Below are 22,404 nucleotides of genomic sequence, written 5' to 3' on the forward strand. Positions count from 1 at the left end.
GAAGGAATAAGATAAAAACAGAGAGGGAGGCAAACCATAAAAGACCCTGAAGTATAGGAAACCAACTGAGGTTGCTGGAGGGGCAGTGGGTGGAGGGATGGGATAACTGGGTGATGGGCATTAAGGAGGGCATGTGATATAATGAGCATTGGGTGTTACATGCAAATGACGAATCACTAAACTCTACCCTTGATACTAATAATATGTTGTGTGTTAACTATATTTAATTTTAAAAAACTGCTTATGCATATACAGCAGATTCAGATAATATTTGTAAAAGATATTCTAAGATAGGCAGATTGGATTAATTTACTAACCAAGGTGTTTCACCATGACAAGGGAGACATACTAAAATGATTATCAAACCCATTTCCTCATTTTATTGTTTGAAAAATCAAGATTAAAAACCTATTAGATGAGGCTCTGGTCCAATCTGCTTCAACTGGTCCACAAGACACCTTTCAGAGATCAAATTATTGAAAATGTAGAAACAGGGGCACCTGGGTGGCTCAGACGGTTAAGTGTCTGCCTTCGGCTCAGGTCATGATCCCAGGGTCCTAGGATCGAGCCCCACATCAGGCTCCCTGCTCAGCGGGGAGTCTGCTTCTCTCTCTCCCTCCACCTGCTGCTTCCCCTGCTTGTACACTCTCTCTGTCAAAAATAAATAAAATCTTAAAAAAAAAGAAAATGTAGAAACATACTGTAAGTGAATAATACTTTTTCAATTAAAAAAAATCTCTCAAACATCTGGTATAATGTTCTATACTCTCAAAGCAGATACAACATGCCTTACAGATGTATGTTCTATTAAACTTGAATTTAAACTAGGTATATGAACTTGAGTTTCTGATTTTTATGATAAAAATTAGGCATCTTACTAAGGACATATTATTCTAATTGATGAAATTTGATTCTTTTACACAAAGAAGAAATTTAGAAAGTGACTGGGTGACCATACATAAGCTAATCACAGCACTCTTGAGTTGTTTATGACAGTACCATGGAACAGTTTATCACTTCCCCTACAACCTCCTCAACCTTTCATGGTCATTTTTTTTTTATTTCAAAGACTGTGAACTCACAGTTATTAACTAGAACATAGGTCTTTTCTTTTCCCTTTCACACATTTTCTATTTTGGAATAACTGGTAGAGTTAAATAAAGGAATGAATTTTAACCTCATCGGGTCAAACTCTAATGCTTTTGACCAAAGCTCACTGTGAATTTAAAGTTAGTTTTCACAGTAAGGTCAAAAAATGACACACATTATTAAATCCCTAAACTCTTAGGATTTTCTACCTGTTATTTATTATATATGTTTAATATGCTGGATCCCAAGGGCTTGTGAGTACTTTCTCTTTATTAGCTCACTCTCAAATTTCCATATTTTGCTTAAAGTGGTTAAGAAACAAGCTACATCATATTGATTGTATACTAAGAAAAGACAATGATATGCTAAAAATAATTGCCATTAATCAGCTCAGAATAACCTTACTAGTTATTCAATACTCCAATAATCATAGTTCAGAATTTGCAATTGTTAATATGGTATAACTTTTTGGTACATAACCTAAAAAGCATTACTAAATCATAAGTCCTTCTATCATAAAAAAGGGACTGGAATCTTAATTTCATTAGCTTTTTCATACTAAGTTTTTAATAAATTAATGAGCTTTCAGCATCCTGTTAGCTTTTGTATCTACTGATTGTTAAATGTTAATATACAGTTATATTTATAATATGTCAGGACATATTTGTATGTAATTATAATTAATTAAATAATTTTATCACAATTATGACACATATAAGATATTAACATATGTTTATGATGTATACATAAGTTGAGAAATATTATTCATGGGAATCACTACTTTACATTTTTGTTTATTACACATATGCTCAAATAAGTACAAATCATGTTTTAAAGTATAGCTTACAGTTCTAGATTTTCAGGCATTCCCACAGTTATGTGCCTTCAAGTTAACAAAATTAATACATTTTAAATGAGTGATATAAACAAAATATAAATGAAAAGTTGCTTTATGAAGGAAGAGTGACAATGCTGAAAATTCTAACAAGCTATACATATGCATGTAGCATGTTTAAACTGATTGGAGTTTTCTGGATATTTTGTCAAGACTTCCTCTTTAGTCTTTCCTGCATTACTAAGAAATAGTTTTCCCTTAATAACCAAGTAATTTAAAATAGAGAGAACATATAATGAAAACTAACAATAAGTTACAATAAATTTAAGAAAACTGAGTCTAAAAAGCCAATATTTCTATTAATAACAGTTTTATTGCTGAAATAATAGCTTTACAGAGCTATGAAAAATTAATAATTTCTATTTTAAGAAGTATCAGGTATCCCAGAAATGTAAAATGAAGATATTCCATACTCTTCTGCAATTCTGCAAATAATCAGAACCTATAATTTAATTTTAGAAGCAGTAACTCAACCTAGGTTAACTCAACAGTCTCTAGCTACTAACCAGAATGTAGAATATATACTTTTTGATGGAATAAATGATTATGCAATAAGATCAAGAAGCTTTTCTCTTTCAGACTTTGTTTTTGACATCTAATTTTAGATTTGAAGATATTTGTATAGTAAATGACTTTTACACTTTCATATTCAATAATTGGTTGAGGGTAATAGTATCTGGCATAGTGTGGTTGTAACAGATTTTGTGTGTTTATGTGTGTTTGTGTTTTTAGTTTTAATAGACTTTATTTTTTAGAGCACTTTTAAATTCACAGCAAAACTAAACAGAAAGTCAGAGATTTCTCCTATACCTCCTACCCCTACACATGCATAGCCTCCCCCAGAATCAACATCTCCCACAAAGTGGTATATTTGTTATAACTGATGAACCTACACTGACACATCATGATAATCCAAAATCCATAGTTTAAACCATGGTTCACTCTTTGTGTTTTATATACAATGAATTTAGACAAATGTATAATGACATGTACTCACCTTTATAGTGTCATATAGGATATTTCCACTGCCTTAAAAGTCCTCTGTGCTCTGCCTATTTATCTTTCCCTGCCCCCTAACCTCTGGCAACTACTAATCTTACTGTCTTCCTAGTTTTGCCTTTTCCAAATTTCATATATTTGGGATCATACAGTAAGTAGACTTTTTCAGATTGGCTTCTTTCATTTAGTAATATGCATTTGAATATTTTTTTTCCATGTCTTTTTACGATTTAACAACTCATTTATTTTTAGTGATGAATAATATTCTATATCTGGATGTACCACAGTTTATTCATTCACCTACTGTAGGACATCTTAGTTGTTTCCAAGTTTTGGCAATTTTAAAATAAGCTCCTGTAAACATCCTTGTGCAGATTTTGTGTTGACATGTTTTCAGCTCCTTTGTGTATATACCAAGGAGTGCAATTGATGGATCACATGGTAAGAGTATGCATAGTCTTACAAACTACTTACAAACTACTTACAATAACAGTTTTTTATTTTATTGTTATGTTAATCATCATACATTACATCATTAGTTTTTGATGTAGTGTTCCATGATTCATTATTTGTGTATAATTCTTGGTGTTCCATTAAAATAATAGAATTCTAAGATACATACTAGGATAACATTTGTATATTAGTATAAACAAATAAAAGAGAACAATACGGTCAAAATTGTTTTCCTTGAGTATAACTAGGCAAGAAAACAAAATAAACTTATGTTTGTCTTTTGTGAAAAAAGAAAGTAAAAAGTTCTTTACCAATTAAATACACAAATACAACCAACTGAATAATTATTCTGGAAATATAAAAAAAGTTCACCATTAAAACAAATACATAGAACGTTTCAATTCCAATTATATGGTGAATTAGTTTCTCAGACTTTCTCAATGAAAACAGCTAAAATAACAAATTAAAATTAAAAATCTTAAGCATGGAGATGTACTTATAGGAAAGTAAGAAATACTCAAGCCAAAATCTACTTGAAGGCAGAAATCTTGAAAACTAACCACAAGTGACTTTTGAAGGACAGAAAACTGAACTTTGCTTTCCATAGCCTCTAGGGCATCAGGGACCAGTAGCAAGGCCTTAGGCACCTTCTTCAAGTGGAGCAGTATAAGAGGAGAGCTATCTAACAAACCCCCTTCCCCTAACTTCAAGACAAATGGATTATCTTGAATCTAGGCACTGAAATAAGAAAGAAAGAAAGAAAAAGGTCTGCTTCTAAAATACTGGAACCACAAGCTTAACCTGATATCAACCTGGAGTCAGAATTCATACTACTTTATATAATCTGAACAAATTCTAAAACTTTATGTGGCCTCAGATGGGTAACACACTCAGAAAACTTCCAGAAACTAAGAGAAATCCTTTTAGGAAGAGTCTACTTCTATCCCCGTTCTCAATTTCCCACAAGTAGGGTTCCACAGAATTGAAAAACTTGAAAAGTCACAATAAGAGAGAAGCAGTAACAACAATAGGCAACAAACATGAAAAGACTTTATGTACTGGAATTATCAGACACAGAATATGAAATAAAAATGTTATGATAATTACAAAATAAGCATAATCTTGAAAAATCTTTTTAAGGAATACAAAATTATAAACAATAAAATGATGTCCTGGCTCTGGATGAAATAGAATAAGCACATTTCACCTTTTCCCACTGAATATAACTATGAAACCAGGATAGAATGTATGGATCAACCATGTGAAGTCTCTGACAATTTTACACAGGAGGCAGATTGGAAAAGAACATTAGAATTTCAAAATAACGCTGAATAAGCAGTGGGTTTACCTTTTTTTTTTTCTTTTTTTTGGCCTCTAATACTCTTATCTGAATGCAATGCAGCTATAAACTTACAAGTGAGCATGGTGGCAAAGAACAAGAGAGAGCTTCTGGGTATGCTCTCTAGTTCTGGCTTGAAGACCAGAAACAAGAACTCCTAATGCTGGGAGGAAGTGCAGAAATTCCTCATTTTATTCCTCTTTTTTTTGCTTCTATTTTCTTGTCCCAGCCCCCAGGGAATTCTTTTGCAGGGGGAAAAAAAGAAAGTTATAGAAAACTGAAAAAGCCAAAACTCCAAGGAAGAACAACACTTGACTCTCCTTTGGCTATACCTACAGTTTCAAAAGGGGGAGGAGGGAAGTCCTACAGCTTTTTATATCTCTCTGCCCTCATTCCAATAGAGCCAGAACATGGGTCCCATCATGAAAATACATCAAAGAGCATGGCAGAGTGGTTTCACTAGATACTCCACCAAAAAATGGAGCCCTTGAAAAGCAAAGTACCGGAGAAATGATAAAGAGAGAAGGGCTCAGGGGCACCTGGGTGGCTCAGATGGTTAAGCGTCTGCCTTCGGCTCAGGTCATGATCCCAGGGTCCTGGGATCAAGCCCCGCATCGGGCTCCTTGCTCAGCGGGAAGCCTCCTTCTCCCTCTCCTTCTACTGCTCCCTCTGCTCGTGCTCTCTCGCTCTCTCTGTCAAATAAATAAATAAGTAAAATCTTTAAAAAAAAAAAAAAGAAGGGCTCAGAAAAATGACCCAATAAAGTCAGTTAGGAACTTCAGGGCTTATTCTTAACCTCTATATGCATAGATCCGATCCTAATTAGCACTCCAAAGATTGTGAGAACTAAACTAACAGAGTAGGTCTGAGACTGATCACTATGGGGCATCCACCCAGGAGAAAACAAAAAGCATAACAAAAGTTTTGAAAACTGAATTAACACTGGAACCATAACCCACAGGGGGTGGGTTAGAACTTGTGGCCTGAACTTACTAAAACAAAAATATTAACATTTTGTATAGAATTTAAACAAGATTTAAAGTATCTCAAAGACATACAAATGACCCAATTTGAACAGCAGAGAGAAAAAAAAAAAATTTAAAACGAATGGAATCTCAAGTACCAGTGGGAGAATACAAGAAGGCCTAAAGGTCATGCCAACAGCATCCCTGAAAGATAGAAGAAATAGGATGGTAATGAAAAAGAGATAAAGCGGGGTGCCTGGGTGGCTCAGTCATTAAGGTCTGCCTTCGGCTCAGGTCATGATCCCAGGGTCCTGGGATTGAGCCCCACATTGGGCTCTCTGCTTGGTGGGAAGCATGCTTCTCCCTCTCCCACTCCCCTTGCTTGTGTTCCCTCTCTCGCTGTCTCTTTCTCTGTCAAATAGATAAATAAAATCTTAGAAAAAAAGAAAAAGAGATAAAGAAATAATGGCTGAAAACTGCCCTTTTGGGAAAAAAAAAATGCCCCCAGAGGTTCAAGAAGTTAAGCAAACCCCAAACAGAATAAACCCAAAGAAATCTATACCCATATAAATCATAATCAAACTACTGAAAACCCAAGATGAAGAAAAAATATTGAAAGCAGTCACAGAAAAATGATATATTAACTATAGAGGAGCATCAATTCACATAACTGAGGATTTCTTACCGGAAACTATGGAAAGCAAGAGAAGATGGCACATTTTTGGGGTATTGAAAGAAAAAATTGTCAACCTAGAATTTTATATCCAAGTAAAATATTCTTCAGTAGTAAGGTGAATTAAAGATATACTTGGATGAAGGAAAACTAAGAGAATTTGTACCTATCAAATGTGCTATAGAACAATTTCTTTTCAGAAAAGCTTTTCAGACCAAAGGGAAAAGATTCCTGGGGGAGAGGGGCGGGGGGTAGAATTTAGAACTTCAGGAATGAAGGAAGAGCAACAGAAAGAGTAAATATGCGGGGAAATGCAATAGATTAGTCTTCTTGTCTTGAGTTTTTTAACCTAAAGGAGTCTGGAAATTACAAATAATGTGAAATAAGCAGGAACAAGCAAAAAAAACAAAAAATAAAGTGACAGTCCTAAATCTAAACTTACCAATAATTACATTAAATGTAAATGATCTGAAGACACCAGTTAAAAGACAAAGGCGGTCAGAATGGATTTTTTAAAAATAATCATATGCTGTCTCAAAAAACAGTCACTTGAAATATAATGATATAGGCAAGTTAAAAGTAAAATGGTGAAAAATTGCCTACTACTACTAATAGCTGGAGTACATACATAATGAAAAAAAATTTCCAATTTACCAAGACACAATTCACAATATATAGGAACCCAACAACAGAGCTTCAAAATACACAAAGCAAAAACCTACAGCACTGAAAAGAAGAATAGACACATTAAAATTGTAGTTGGAGACTTGAACATCCCCTTCTCAGTAATAAATAAAAGTAGTTGAGAGAGAGTCAGCAAGGATATAGAAGAATAAAACAACACAACAACCAACTTGATCTATTCGATATATACAGAACTCTACCTAACAACAGCAAGATGTACAATCTTTCCAGGAGTACATGGAATATTCACCAAGATAGATGATACTCAGGATCACAATATACCCATTGATTTTAAAATGGGTCACAAACCTTAAATAGATGCCTCACCAAAAAATACATACAGATGCCATAAGCATATAAAAAGATGTTCCATATCATGTGTCACTCAAATAAAACAACAATGAGATACCACTATACTCCTATCAGAATGGCCAAAATCTTGAACACTGATAACACCAAATGCTGGTAAGGATCTACAATAGTGGGAGCTCTCATTCATTCCTGGTGGGAATGCAAAATGGTATGGCCACTTTGGAAGACAGTTTGGAGGTTTCTTACAGAATTAAACATACTCTTACCATATGATCCAGCAAATGTGCGTGTCCCTTGGTGGGTACCCAAAGGAGCTGAAAACTTATGTCCATACAAAAGCCTAAACACAAATATTTATAGCAGTGATTCCAACTATATGACATTTTGGAAAAGGCAAGACTATGGAGACAACAAAAAGATCAGTGGTTGCCAAAAGTTGAGAAGGGGGAGGTATGAATAGAGCACAAAGGATTTTAGGGTAGTGTAACTTCTCTGTATGATACCATAATGATAGAAACATGTCTTTATACACTTATCCAAACCCACAGAATATACAACACCAAGAGTGGACTATTATGTAAACTCTGGACTTTGGGTGATTATGAGGTGTCAATGTAGATTCATCAATTGTAACAAATGTATTACTCTGGTAAGTAATATTGATAATGGGGGAGGCTATGCATCTATGGGGGTAGGGAATATGGGAAATCTCTATACCTTCCACTCAATTATGTTGTGAACCTAAAACTGCTCTAAAATTCTTAATAAAAAAACATTTAAAATGACATAAATATATGAAGTACCTAAGAATGAGTCTAACAAAAGATGTGCCAGACCTTCACATGAAATATTAGTATACCTTAGTGCAACTTAACTAAAATCTAAATAAGTATAAATATATACTATGCTCAAGGACTAGAAGATTCCATATGGCAAAGATATGAAGGGTCCTCAGATTAATCAATAAATTCAAGCAATTCTGATCATATTGCCAAATGTTTCTCTATTGTATTTGACATACAGGTTAGAAACTTTTCTTTGGTAATGTAAGAATGAAGAATAATCCAGAAAATCTCGAAGAAAAAGATAAAATTGAGGGGATTTCTTTAGCAGACACTAATACTAATTATATAATGACAATATGATATGGGTATGGGATAAACCAATAGCCATATGCAAACAAACAAAAAATCCAGAAACAGACCCTTGCATTTATGGACTCTTGATATATTTATTACAGGGATGGCATGTAGTTCTTTATAGAAAGAACTGACATTTCAATAAATGATGACAGAAGGATTGGATATCCTATCAGAAAAAGGAAAAAAGAAACTGAATTCCTAATTCATTCTATTTATTTAAAAATAATCTTAAAGTATACTAAAAAACTAAATGTGAAAGGCCAAACTGCAAATCTTTTAGAGGAAAATTTTGGGGCATAACATAAAGATTCTGAGTTAAAGATATTTTAAATCAGATTTGAAATTTTTTTAAAGATTTTATTTATTTATTTGACAGAGAGAGAGATAGCGAGAGCAGGAACACAAACAGGGGGAGTGGGAGAGGGAGAAGCAGGCTTCCCGCGGAGCAGGGAGCCTGATGCGGGGCTCAATCCCAGGACCCCGGGATCATGTCCTGAGCCGAAGCCAGACGCTTAACGACTGAGCCACCCAGGTGCTCCCAGGTTTGAAATTTTTTAAACATAGTACAAAATGTTCAAGTCTCACAGGAAAAAGTGATATACATAGCCACATTAAAATTTTAAGCTTATTTTCATCAAAATACCATGAAGTTAAAAAAAGAGAAAAAACTAGAGAAAAAATATATCTCTATAACCATCAAAAACTTGGTGTCCAGTTCTATAACTTTCTCAAATGAATTACTAATGACAAACAAATAACAGAAAATTAGACAAAGCCTTAAAAAGCATATATGTTAAAAATGCAAATTAGCCAATAAACATGAAAAGACGTTCAACTTTGTTAGCAATAAAAAATATAGCAAGTTAAACGACAAGAGTTACCATGCATCACCCAAACTTTCAGGCAAAAGTTAGACATCTGATACTCATATGTTGGGATACATGTGAAACAACAGGAACTTCTGGCCAATGGTGGTTGTGATATACAAATTGACCCAACCACTTTCAAAAACAGACTAGCATTCCATAGGAAAGGTGAAGTACACACAATAATATATGACCCAGGAATCTCACTCCTGAAGTAAATATATAAGAATATTAACCACAAATTACAAGAAAACAAAAATGTCCATCAGTAGTAGAATGGCAAATGTATTGTCAAGTGGGCTTAAAATGGAAGGCTATGCAGCAGAGAAACTGAATGAAAGACAGCTACATATAACACCAACGTATCTTCCCAAACCTTGTATCTAATGAGCGAAATAAGCTTGACACAGATGTTATAGAGCAGGAATTTGTATTAAGTCCAAAAATAGCAGAGATATATTTATAACTGGTAACATTATTGAAAATTAATAAAAGAAAATGGGATGGTAACTAAAAAGGTCAGAATGATGAAAACCTCTGGGTAGAGGGTGAGAAGTAAAGCAACTGGGGAGGAGCACACAGGGGACTTGGAAAGAACTGCCAACAAAAATGGAGGTGCATAATTTATTAAAATTCTGTAAGCCAACATATACACCTATGCACTCTTCTGAATGATATACTTTTAATAAAACAAATGAAAGATTGCATAGAAAATAAATTTTTATGATATCCCAAAACTCAGTTAGTGTACTTGTTCAAAAAGTTGCATCCTGATGTAGAATATTTGGCTATACTCTTTCTTACTCTCACATATTCCAGTTTTGAATTCTTGACTCCCCTAAACGTCAACTATAATTATAATATGGTGTTTTGTTGAAGCATATGTGATTAAAAGGACACCAGTGAGAGAATAAGGAACCCTCATCAACTGTTGATGGGAATGCAAACAGAAAACCATTGTGGAAAACAGTATGGAGTTTCCTCAAGAAATTAGAAATAGAAGTGCCATATGATCCAGTAATTCAACTAATGGGTATTTACCCAAAGAAAATGAAAATGTTAACTGAAAAGATATATGCACCACTGCATGCATTGCAGCATTATCTACTATAGCCAAGATACGGAAGCAACACAAGTGTCCACTGATAGATGAATGGATAAAGGAAATGTGTGTGTGTATACACACACACACACACACACACACACATACACATACACACACACACACACACACACACACACAAAGGAACTTTACTGAGCCATAAAAAGATGAGATCTTGCCATTTGTGACAACATGGATGGACCTAGAGGGTATAATGCTAAGTGAAATAATCAGAGTGAGAGAGACAAATACCATATGATTTCACTCATATGTGGGATCTGAAAACAAAACAAATAAACAAACAAAAAGCAGAAACAGACCTATAAATACAGATAACAAACTGATGATTGCCAGAGGGAAGGGTAGTGGGGGGATAGGCAAAATGAGTGTGGAAGGGTGGTGGGAGATATAGGCTTCCAGTTAATGAGTGAATAAGTCACAGGAATAAAAGGCACAGCACAGGGAATACAGTCAGTGGTTTTACAATAGGGTTGTATGGTGACAGATGGGAGCTACACTTGTGGTGAGCAGAGCAGAACATATAGAGTGGTCAAATCACTATATCATGCACCAGAAACTAATGTAACATTGTGTGTCAATTATACTCAAAAAAAATCTTTAATTAAAAAATAAGAGGACACCATTGAATTGTAGTAATGTGTAATGTTTTTCAACTGCTAGAAGTGAAGAACATAATTTTATGTTTATATTTGCTCCTACTGAGGACTCTTTCTTAGATTTATATAGTATTAGAAAGATCTCCTTCAGGGGCACCTGGGTGGCTCAGTCGTTAAGAGTCTGCCTTCGGCTCAGGTCATGATCCCAGGGTCCTGGGATGGAGCCCTGCATCGGGCTCCCTGCTCCGCGGGGAGCCTGCTTCTCCCTCTCCCTCTGCCTGCCGCTCTCCCTGCTTGTGAGCTCCTTCTCTCTTCCTCTCTCTCTCTCTCTCTCTCTGTCAAATAAATACATAAAATCTTTAAAAAGAAAGAAAAGAAATGTCTCCTTCATACTACCAAACTGTCTATCTGGGTTTATAGATTAGAAGTGAATTATTTTTGGGTATGAAAGTCAGGAGACTGCTTCTAGAATGCTGGTAATTCATTCAAGGAAATACTATCCAGGTATAAAAAGGCCAGTTTTTGAAGCCAGAATTGCCAGTGTATTATTGCTCTTTTTGTGCAGTTTGGCATATGTCAAGGATGTATTTGGGACTATGCTGAAGTTCAGTTCATTAGAACATGAGTTTAAGTTCATATTTGGAGAAACACGCAGAGTGCAGAAAATTCATAGGAACCAATTTTAATCCTACTCATTTATTTTCTATGACATTGCCTTTTATAGAAGACTTTACCCCACTGTGTTTTCACATCTCAGCATTTTTTGCTCATGATCCCTAAGACTTTGTTATAGCCTATAAACTGGAAATGTAACTAAGTTTTCTTCCCTGGATAAATAGGTAAAATTCATATAAGTTCCTGGGTAGATTCAAATCAAACACAGTCTTTAGAAGATTTACTTCTCTTGCTACATCTTGTAAAACATTTTTTTTCCTTGCTAGTTTATACCTACTTGTAAACAGACACATTTATCTTAAGATTTAAATTAATCATCCTTTTGCATAACATGGTAGAAAATGTGCTTTTACTTTGACACTGGCTAGGACTAATGAGTATGAGTCCCTTTCCGTGTAAGTTGTGAGTACATTTGAAGAGTATTTTGCAGTGAAAATTTAAGTATCAGTGTTTTCACCAAGTAATACAATAGTTACAGCATTCCCTAAAAACTTGTGCTTTGTGCATTTAATTATACCTGGTAGAAACCACCATCTCTTCTATGGAGGATACTAATATTATGGATAGAAATTTACATAGAAAATATGCTTGCAGAGTTCATGGTGCTCAGATTTAAAACATTCAATCTAGGGGCGCCTGGGTGGCTCAGTTCGTTAAGCGACTGCCTTCGGCTCAGGTCATGATCCCAGGGTCCTGGGATCGAGCCCCGCACTGGGCTTCCTGCTCGGCCAGAGGCCTGCTTCTCCCCCTCCTACTCCCCCTGCTTGTGTTCCCTCTCACGCTCGCTCTCTCTCTGTCAATTAAATAAATAAATAAAATCTTTAAAACATTCAACCTAGGGCGACTGGGTGGCTTAGATGGTTAAGCGTCTGCCTTCCGCTCAGGTCATGATCCCAGGGTCCTGGGATCGAGTCCCGCGTCGGGCTCCCTGCTCCTTGGGAGCCTGCTTCTCCCTCTGCCTCTCTCTCTCTCTGTCTTTCATGAATAAATAAATAAAATCTTTTAAAAAAAACATTCAACCTAAACTGGACCAAGTGTTATATAAATATTCTGTGGGAATTAAAAATATTTACAGCTGAGTCAACAATTCTCATACAGACACCCAAACACATATGAATATATATATATATGTCTGTGATTATTTATTTCTGTTTTCCAAATCACTCACCTCAATCAGTTGAGATGAAATCAGCCTAATTCTGAAAGAAATGCAGCTTTCATTTGACACAAATAATACACAAAGTTAGGCCCCTGAAAAATCTGAATAGTAAAGGCTCCCAAACTTATTTTAGCAAATTCTGAGACTTGACAATTCAAATCAAATTGTTAATTTGATTTGTCAAATCTTAATTGTTGTTTGTTTTGAGCAAATCATATTGAAGCATGTGTGTGTACACACACATACATACAAACACACAGAGATCATTGGTGTATAGGTTAATGAATTTTCACAAAACAAACACACCTGCACAATGAAGACTTATGTCCAGAAACAGAATACTACCATATCCCAGAAGTCTCCTTCATACCCCTTCTAGTCACTACTCTATTCACAAAGGAAGGCATTATCTGAATTTTAATATCATAGGTTAATTTTGCCTACCTTCAAACCTTATGTAAGTGGAATCATATGGCATGTACTCATTTGTGTCTTTTTTTCTACCAACATTATGTTTGTAAAATTTATTCAGGCTGTTATATATTTATCTTTTGCTCATTCACATTTCTGTTTAGTATAAGATAATGATTTTAAGACATCATCTCTCATGACTATATACACTATGTTAAAGATATTGTATTTAGTAAATACTACTTTGAGAGTCACTGGCTTAAACCTAGCATTGTGACAGGGCATAAAATTTGGTATCAGAGGACCTGGAGGAAAGTTAGTCACACAACACCTTTTTAACTCTTCTACCCTGTGTAGGAAAAGTTGACCTTACTCCTTAGTTTACACAGCAAACTCCTATTAAGAGGCATTGTATCTTCGGGGTAAGATACAAATGTAATGATCTGAAGGGACACATGCACCCCAATGTTTACAGCAGCAATGTCCACAATAGCCAAACTGTGGAAAGAGCCAAGATGTCCATCAACAGACAAATGGATAAAGAAGATGTGGTTCGTATATACAATGGAATATTACTCAGACATCAGAAAGGATGACTACTTATCATTTACATAGACATGGATGGAACTGGAGGGTATTTTGCTGAGCAAAATAAGTCAATCAGAGAAAGACAATTATCATATGGTTTCACTCATATGTAGAAAATAAGAAACAGCTCAGAGGATCATAGGGGAAGGGAGGGAAAACTGAATAAGAAATCAGAAAGGGAGACAAACCATGAAAGACTCTTAACTATAGGAAATAAACTGAAGGTTGCTGGAGGGGAGGTAGGTGGGGAGATGGGGTAATTGGGTGATGGGCATTAAGGAGGGCATGTGATGTGATGAGCACTGGGTGTTATATCCAAATGATGAACTATTAAACTCTACATCTGAAACTAATGATGTACTATATGTTGGTTAATTGAATTTAAATTTAAAAAAGAGGCTATTGGGAAACCTGGGTGGCTCAGTCAGTTAAGCGCCTACCTTCAGCTCAGGTCATAATCCCAGAGTCCTGGGATCAAGTCCCACATTGGGCTCCTTGCTTAGCGGGGAGCCTGCTTCTCCCTCTGCCTCTACCAATTCCCCCTGCTTGTGCTCATGCTCTCTCTGTCTCTGACAAATAAATAAATAAAATCTTAAAAAAAAAGAGGCTATTGTAATTTACCATATTCTTAATGTAGCAGACCCTATTGGTTGGCTCATAAAAGAACCACTAAAACTAATTGCTTTTCTAAAGCAAAGCTAAAATTTTTCTCCCTTTCCTCTATAGAGGCTGAAAGGTCCAGGTATATATTTTTTCTCAACTTCTCTAACAACTAGGCATGACCATGTAAAACGGTCCTGCCAATGAAATTTAAGAGGAAGTTTTCTGGGGATTTCTGGGAAAGTCTTTGCTTTTTTGTTAAAGAGCTAAGTATGGAGAAGGCAAAAGAATAGCCAATATTGAGGGAGAGGAACCAAATTGGAAGAATGATACTATCTGACTTCAAGACTTACTAAAAAGCTACAGTAATCAAGTAATCAAGTCAGTGTGGTATTGGTGAATGAATAGACAGATCAATGGAACAAAATAGGGAGCCAAGAAATAGACCACTATATATATATATATATATATATATATATATATATACATATATACATTTATATATATATAAATTTTTATGATAATATAATGATGAATATATATATATATATATATATATATGTATTGCAAAGGCAATACAACAGAGCAAAGATAGTCTCTTCAACAAATGGTCCTGGAACAACTGGACATCTATATGCAAAAATTAAATCCAGAAACAGACCATATACCCATCACAAAAATTAACTGAAAATGGATAACAGACCTAAATGTAAACTACAAAACAATAAAACTCCTAGAACATAACATACAAGGAAACCTAGATGACCTTCGGTGTGGAGATGCCTTTTTTGATACAGCACCTAAGTCACAATTCATTAAAGAAATAATCTGGATTTCATAAAATTAAAAAACTTCTGTTCTGTAAAAGACAATGGCATGAAAATGAGAAGACAAACCATAGACTGGGAGAAAATATTTGCAAAAGACACTTCCGATAAAGAACTGTATCTAAAATATATAAAGAACTCTTAAAACTCAGTAATAAGAAAACAACCTGATTAAAATGTGGGCCAAAGACCTTAATATACACTTCAACAAAGAAGATATATGGAAGGAAATGAGCATATGAAAAGGTGCTCCACATCATATGTCATTAGGAAAATGCAAACTAAAACAACAGTGAGATACCACTATACTATTAGAATGGCCAAAATCTTGAACACTGACAACACCAAATGCTGGTGAGAATCTACAACAATAGGAGCTCTCATTCATTGCTGATGGGAATGTAAAATGGTACAGACACTTTGGAAGACAGTTTGGAGGTTTCTTACAAAACTGAACATACTCTTACTATGTGATCCAGCAAATACCCTCCTTGGTATTTACCCAAAGGAGCTGAAAACTCATGTCCACACAAAAACCTGCACATGAATGTCTACAGCAGCTTTATTCATAACTGTCAAAACTTGAAAGCAAACAAGATTTTCCTCAATAGGTGAATGGTTAAATAAACTGTGGTACATCCAGACAATGGAATAGTATTCAGCGCTAAGAAGAAATGATCTATGAAGCCATAAAAAGACATGGAGTAGCCTTAAATGCATATTAATAAGAGAAAGAAACTAATCTGGAAAGGCTACATTCTGTGTGACTCCAACTATACAACATTCTGCAAAAGGCAAAATTGTGAAGACAGTAAAAAGATCAATGGTTGCCAGGGGTAGGGAGGGGAGGAAAAGATAAATGGGTAGAGCAAAGAGGATTTTTAGGGCAGTGAAAAAATTTTTTATGATAATATAATGATGAATATATGTCATTTCACATTTGTCCAAACCCACACAGTTCACAACACCAAGAGTGAACCGTAACATAAACTATGCACTTTGGGTGATTATGATGTGTCAGTGTAGGTTCATCAATTGTAATAAATATACCATTCTGCTGAGTGATGCTGATAATGAAAGAGGATATATATGTGTACAAGTAGGGAATATATGAGAAATCTCTGTACTCTCTGCTTAAATTTATTGTGAACCTAAAAATACTCTAAAAAATTAATATTTAAAAAATATGACAAAAAAGCAAAAAAAAAAGAACTCAAAAAGAGATTAGCATAAGAGAAGAGGTTATCAATGTCATTCTTGACTTTATCTTCCTATCTTGCCTCTGAATATGATTCAGCAGTACTACTGGGACCATGAAATAATGAACATGGAAATGAAAAGGTGATATACTAAAGTGGTCAAGCCAAACTATTATGATAATCAGAAACTTTGATTATATCATTGTGGTGCTGAGCCAATTTTTAGATTCATTGTTCAATAAATAAGTATTTTTCCTATGATTTTACTCCATGTTATTTGAACTTTCCATTAGTACAGCTAAAACTATGCCATTGATAGACCATTTATCCAAATAATCAAGATAGAAACATGAATTAAAGAATATTGTTTAGAATTATGCTGTATTTTATATTGATTTCTTGGGGAAAAAACCATATTGATTAAAAGTATAAAACTGGGTGTTCATCCTATATGAATTATGCCTAGTTATGAAATACCTGCAATACTTTCAGATTCTTTTCTTTAAAACAATACTGTGAAGTTCTTGCTGTTGTAGAATAACTTGAGCAAACATTCAAATATCTTACTATTGAGACCCTCCCTGGTCCACTGGAGAATGCTGATGGTAGACTGCTACTTAAGCACCTAGCAGAAATCCCCAGAGGTCAATGGACTTCAAACAATTATTATTTCAGCAGTAGCAGAAAATACCATTTAACATCTTCCTTTAAACAGGTAATCATAGTTCTAAAGTGGTTTATAGTCTCATTAAATTAACAGTTTCCCACAGACTTTTGGTGTCTGCTTTTGGGGTTGAGATGTTAGGGGAAAAGCATTTAAAAGTCCTTTGCTCCTCCTGTTGAAAGTGATTAATCCTTTATTGTACCTACTTATTCTTATTTGTAGCAAACATCCCTTATCTCTCCCTTATTGGCTTTCAATAGCTATATCTAAATAAGAATAAATTATACTTAAGCTTTCTTTTGATTTAAAGCATACTTGATATCTATATCTGGATCTGGATATATCCTAATGGCTATTTCATAAGTATTTAAAATCTATCTTAAAACATGGAATCTTACTAACAACTTATATTTCTTATGTTTGTGATGAGACCATATACCATATCGAGTTGGTTTAAACAACACAGTCAGAAAATCTGTCCTCAAATTCCATTGTTAGTAATACTGTAGTAGAGAGGTTGAGGAATCATGAGAAAAACTATGTTAACATTCTTGCTTTGCTTGTTTGGAGAAGCACTGTTTTTATACAATTAAGGGCCCAATTAATGAATTTTTCTACATTTTATAGCAGGAAAATCAAGGAATTTGGGGTTTAAAGAACAGTTTGTGGTATTTGTAAAACTGAAAAAATATCTGCATATTCCCTGCTTTTGATGTCTAGACTACTTTAATGGACCTCATTCACTTAAACTAAAAATCACATTGTGGCATAGAAATGATGACAAATATATCCCAGAAAAGCCTAAAATGAGTATGTATTCTTTCTTGTAACCCACTGGTTGTAAACAGAAGAAAAGCATCGAAGAACTCTGATATGATCTTTTTTATGTACATTTTCCATGTTATATTAAATTTCTAAAAATTTATTCATTTAGGAAGATAAATAGGAAAATAAAATTCCATATGAAAAGAAATAGATAAAACTATTCACATTTTCCAAATGACAAATAATAATATAGCTAAGACTTGTAGACACCTAGTGCTATTTATCAAACTATATGAAAGCATAGTATAAGAAGAAAGTGCTTATGTAGCATGTAAGCCAGCCTTTGACCAGCTTTGGCACCTAACCAGAAGTCATATTTTTGGAGGCACAGATGTCTTCAGCACAGATAGTGTTCTATTTAACACTGGGGGCATGTCTTTTTCTACTTACATTTCCTGGAAAATAAGTACATATTTTGTAACCAGTCTATGAATAATGAAATACCTTCTCATGAATGGCTGACTTCAGAAGGTTCAGGGTTTCAACCTGGATAAACAAGTATATATTTGTATGTCTGTCTAGGTTTATGTGTACTTACGCTACATTCCATAAACTGTTTTACAAAAAGGTGTCTGAAGGCCTCTGCTGACTTCCATTTCCCACATTTCATGAAGGGGTAGAGGGGGTGGCTCTTCATAGAAGGCCATGTTTGTGATGAGCCTGTGATTGGTTTCTGTCGTGAAACCAATCACAGGCTACTTTAGTAGGTAGAGTGTGTATTGTCTCAAGATGCTCCCCAAATCAGTAACATTCTATTGGAAGACAAAAGCAAGTAAGTGCTCTTAGTTTATTAGAGAGGTTCTAGAGAGACTTCTTGCTCATGGAAAGAGTCAAAGAAGACTTTGATGATTGTGAACTAAAATGAGAAAGAATACACCTATGTCCTAATAAAGGAAGAAACAGAGATGGAAACCAGTTTGTTGTGTGTGTGTATGTGTGTGATGTGTGGTGTGTCAGGGTAGGGTGGTGGTCATCCATAAGGGGTCTGACCTCTAGATATCAATTTCTCTTGCTACTTTTTGATTCCTTCAGTTATGTCCATTGCAGCTTGGTGAAAATGCTAAAACATCCTCTCTTCACATCCCTCTCCCAACCCTGCCCCATACACACACATACAGATGGATAATCTCAGATGGATAAAAAGAAGATCCCTCAGGGTTCTTTTCTTGGAGACAGAAGATACAGTGGGTTTGCAAATGGCCACAGAGTTTACCCAGGCATCTTTTAATTAGAGACTCAATGAATTTCTTTGGCTTCTCAGAGACTGGATGAGATGGAAACTACAGAGATAAGTAAAAGTCAATATACATTTAAATTCTATTTTTGTTTAAAGAAAGTTACACAAAATTGTGAAAACAATTCATACGTTACTTACTAGCTAGAAATTTAGATAAATATCTGTAACATTTTCTATCCATTTGAGTTTTGATTTTCCAAGCAGATTCTGGGCTTTATTTTTTTTCTGAGGTAATTCTTTTTTTTTTTTTTAAGATTTTATCCATTTATTTGACAGAGAGAGACAGATCACAAGTAGGCAGACAGGCAGGCAGAGGGAGAGTGAGAACAAGTTCCCCGCTGAGTAGGGAGCCCGATGCGGGGCTCGATCCCAGAATGCTGGGATCATGACCTGAGTTGAAGGCAGACACCCAACCAACTTAGCCACCCAGGCATCCCCTGAGGTAATTCTCTTACATTTCAATATCAGTAGGTGGCCATGGTTCCTGATTAAGGTATCCTTGTCTGAACAGAGTGTAAACCATGCAATTAAAAATCCTAAACCATAGATAAATGGTATTTTCTATTTGAACATACAATTGCTCAAAAAGCAAATAGATTTTTTCCTGAGTAAGTACATACCTTTTATGTGCATTTGACTTGTATGAATTTTCATTACCGTAAAATTATTTCAAAGTCTGTATTGATTCATCAATTTAAAAGTGATATTAATCTCTGCACCCCCTAATAATATTTTGAAAAAGGTAGTGAATTGTAAATTGTGTTTGTACTAATGGTGGCACTGTGTTATATAGAAATAACAGCTCTGCTTTGAGGGAATGAGTCTTGCATTTTGCAAGTATTATTATACAAAGTTTCAGAGATGTATCCATTGCATAAAATGTGACCACCCTGTAATTATATGATCATTGTGAAATATTCAATCAAAACATGTAAAGAAGAAAGTAAAAATCATCCATAAGCCTAACACTGAGAAATACAATTATGGCCTTTAAAAATAAGACACATAACTGCTAAAATGGTTAAGCAAAATATTAACTTACATTTTCCTTATGATACAAAATTAGAGTAAGGTTAGAAGAAACACTGTATCAGTTAAATACCCCAATCACTTAACTACTAATGCTCCCTAACTCCTGTTTATTTGGATTTATCTTCACCCCCTTCCCACTGTTAGATTTGAAGGGAGCACAGCCAAATGCCTTCAGCCACACAGTAGTCCTCCTCAATCCCTTTCATTCTCCTAAAGACCAAGTCCCTTTGACTCTACTTCCAAAATACACTTTCATTCCTCCATCTCTGCTGTCACTGCCCTCCTCTAGTCCTCCATCATCCTGTACCTGGACTAAGGCAAGAGACTTCTCTTTGTCTCCCTGCTTCCTTCCATTTCTGCCCCTTTAAAATAGTCTCTCATTCAACAGCCAAAAATGGCCATTAATAAATTATTGCATTTATTTATTCAATCATTCGTGGCCTTGAACCTACTTTGTGCTCCATACTTTCCTAGGCACTGGAGATAGATCAGTGAACAAAACAAATCTCCTCTCTTCATGCAACAATTTACAGGTTCTGGGATTTCTCAGGACTTCTCAGGCCTGCATGCTCTTTCTTAGATGCCTGTTAGGGGAAGACTTGTGTCCCCCACCCCACCCTACACTGCTGGATTAAGTGCACATATTTGTGTTTTCAGCGTTTCCTGTGCATTCCTGTCTCTCAGCAGCTGCTTACCCTACATCGTCTTGGTTAATTACCTTTCTGTCCTTCCTGTGTTAGACTGTGAAGTCCTCCTAAGAAGGGACTCTGTGTTTCCACTCCTTTTTATTAGATTACATCATGACCCCATCAGCTAACTACCAGTTATTGGAATACTTGTTGGGGAAAAAGGCCCAGAGAATTTAATTTCAGTATCATACACAAATGAAGCAGCAAATAAAAAACCTAATGAAGAATCTCAGGTTCAGGAATCCATTCTGGGCTTTTCTTTCTTATATCTCCTAGACAGGTTTTAGAACCTGATTGGTTGAAAATAACCCTAAATAAGGTAGGGATCATATAAAAGGGAACAGGTTTGTGAAGACTAAAAATAGAGTCAATATCAAACCCATTTTTAACCTTCCAGCTGGGTGACTCTCTACCAATTATTTAAATTCAAGACTTATTTTTCTCATTTCTATACCAATAATTGATATGTATGTCATGAAATATCTAGCCAGTTTTCCTACAGGCAGATGAAAATGTGGTATGATGCTAATGGTGAGTTATACCCATACAGTGTGAGTTTTTACTTATTTCAATTACTGGTAATTTTCTGACTCTTCTCCTTGAAGTCTGGGCCTATCCCTTAGGCCTATTCATCTCTATCCCTTCTATTTTTCCAGACATAGGAATGTGGTAGGGTGTGTTAGACAGTGGTTTACAGTCAAACATAATTGGTCAGATCTCTCAAAAAATATGTTTTTTTCTGAGATTCTGTCTGCAAAAAGAACATTGAATCCACATGTGTTGTTTTCTCCTGTTGCTCTTGACATCCAGCAGTCAACATCTGGTCTGTTTTTAGTTTTTAAAAAACTTTTCTTTTTTTGTTTGTTTTGTTTTGTTTTTTTTGTTTTAATGTGGCTTTCCTATTTTTCTAAAGATGCCAAGATTGTCTAAATTCTAACCTTTTTTCCAGGGCTTTATTTTGTATGGATAATGGTTCAGTAAATGATTATTATCACTTTCCTCTGAAAAATGAAGAATGATAATCTGTCTTTATGTTCTCTTCCAGCTTTTTAAAACAAAATATTTTAAAGTTGAATTTTATGCTTTTCTAATTAAAGCGGTATTTTTAAAATAATTGAAAAAAGCTGGCTTAATATATAAGAACAATAATATATTCTTCATCTTGGCTCAGGATGAATTGGCTTGATTTTGCAAAGACAAAAGGATTCATTTTTGTCAGGACTGAATTCATTCACCTTCTTAATCTTGGTTTAGAATATATAATATTGTGTGGGTAGTGGAGATTTGAGAATAAAGGACCCCCTTTGAGTTTTATTAGGAGGAAATAAAAGCTCACATTAAAACTTGTCTTAGAATGACTCA

This window comes from Eumetopias jubatus, unplaced genomic scaffold (genome assembly GCF_037043125.1).
Source record: "Eumetopias jubatus isolate StellerSeaLion01/CBP00866 unplaced genomic scaffold, mEumJub1_p1.0 scaffold_1, whole genome shotgun sequence".
Taxonomy (NCBI): Eukaryota; Metazoa; Chordata; class Mammalia; order Carnivora; family Otariidae; genus Eumetopias; species Eumetopias jubatus.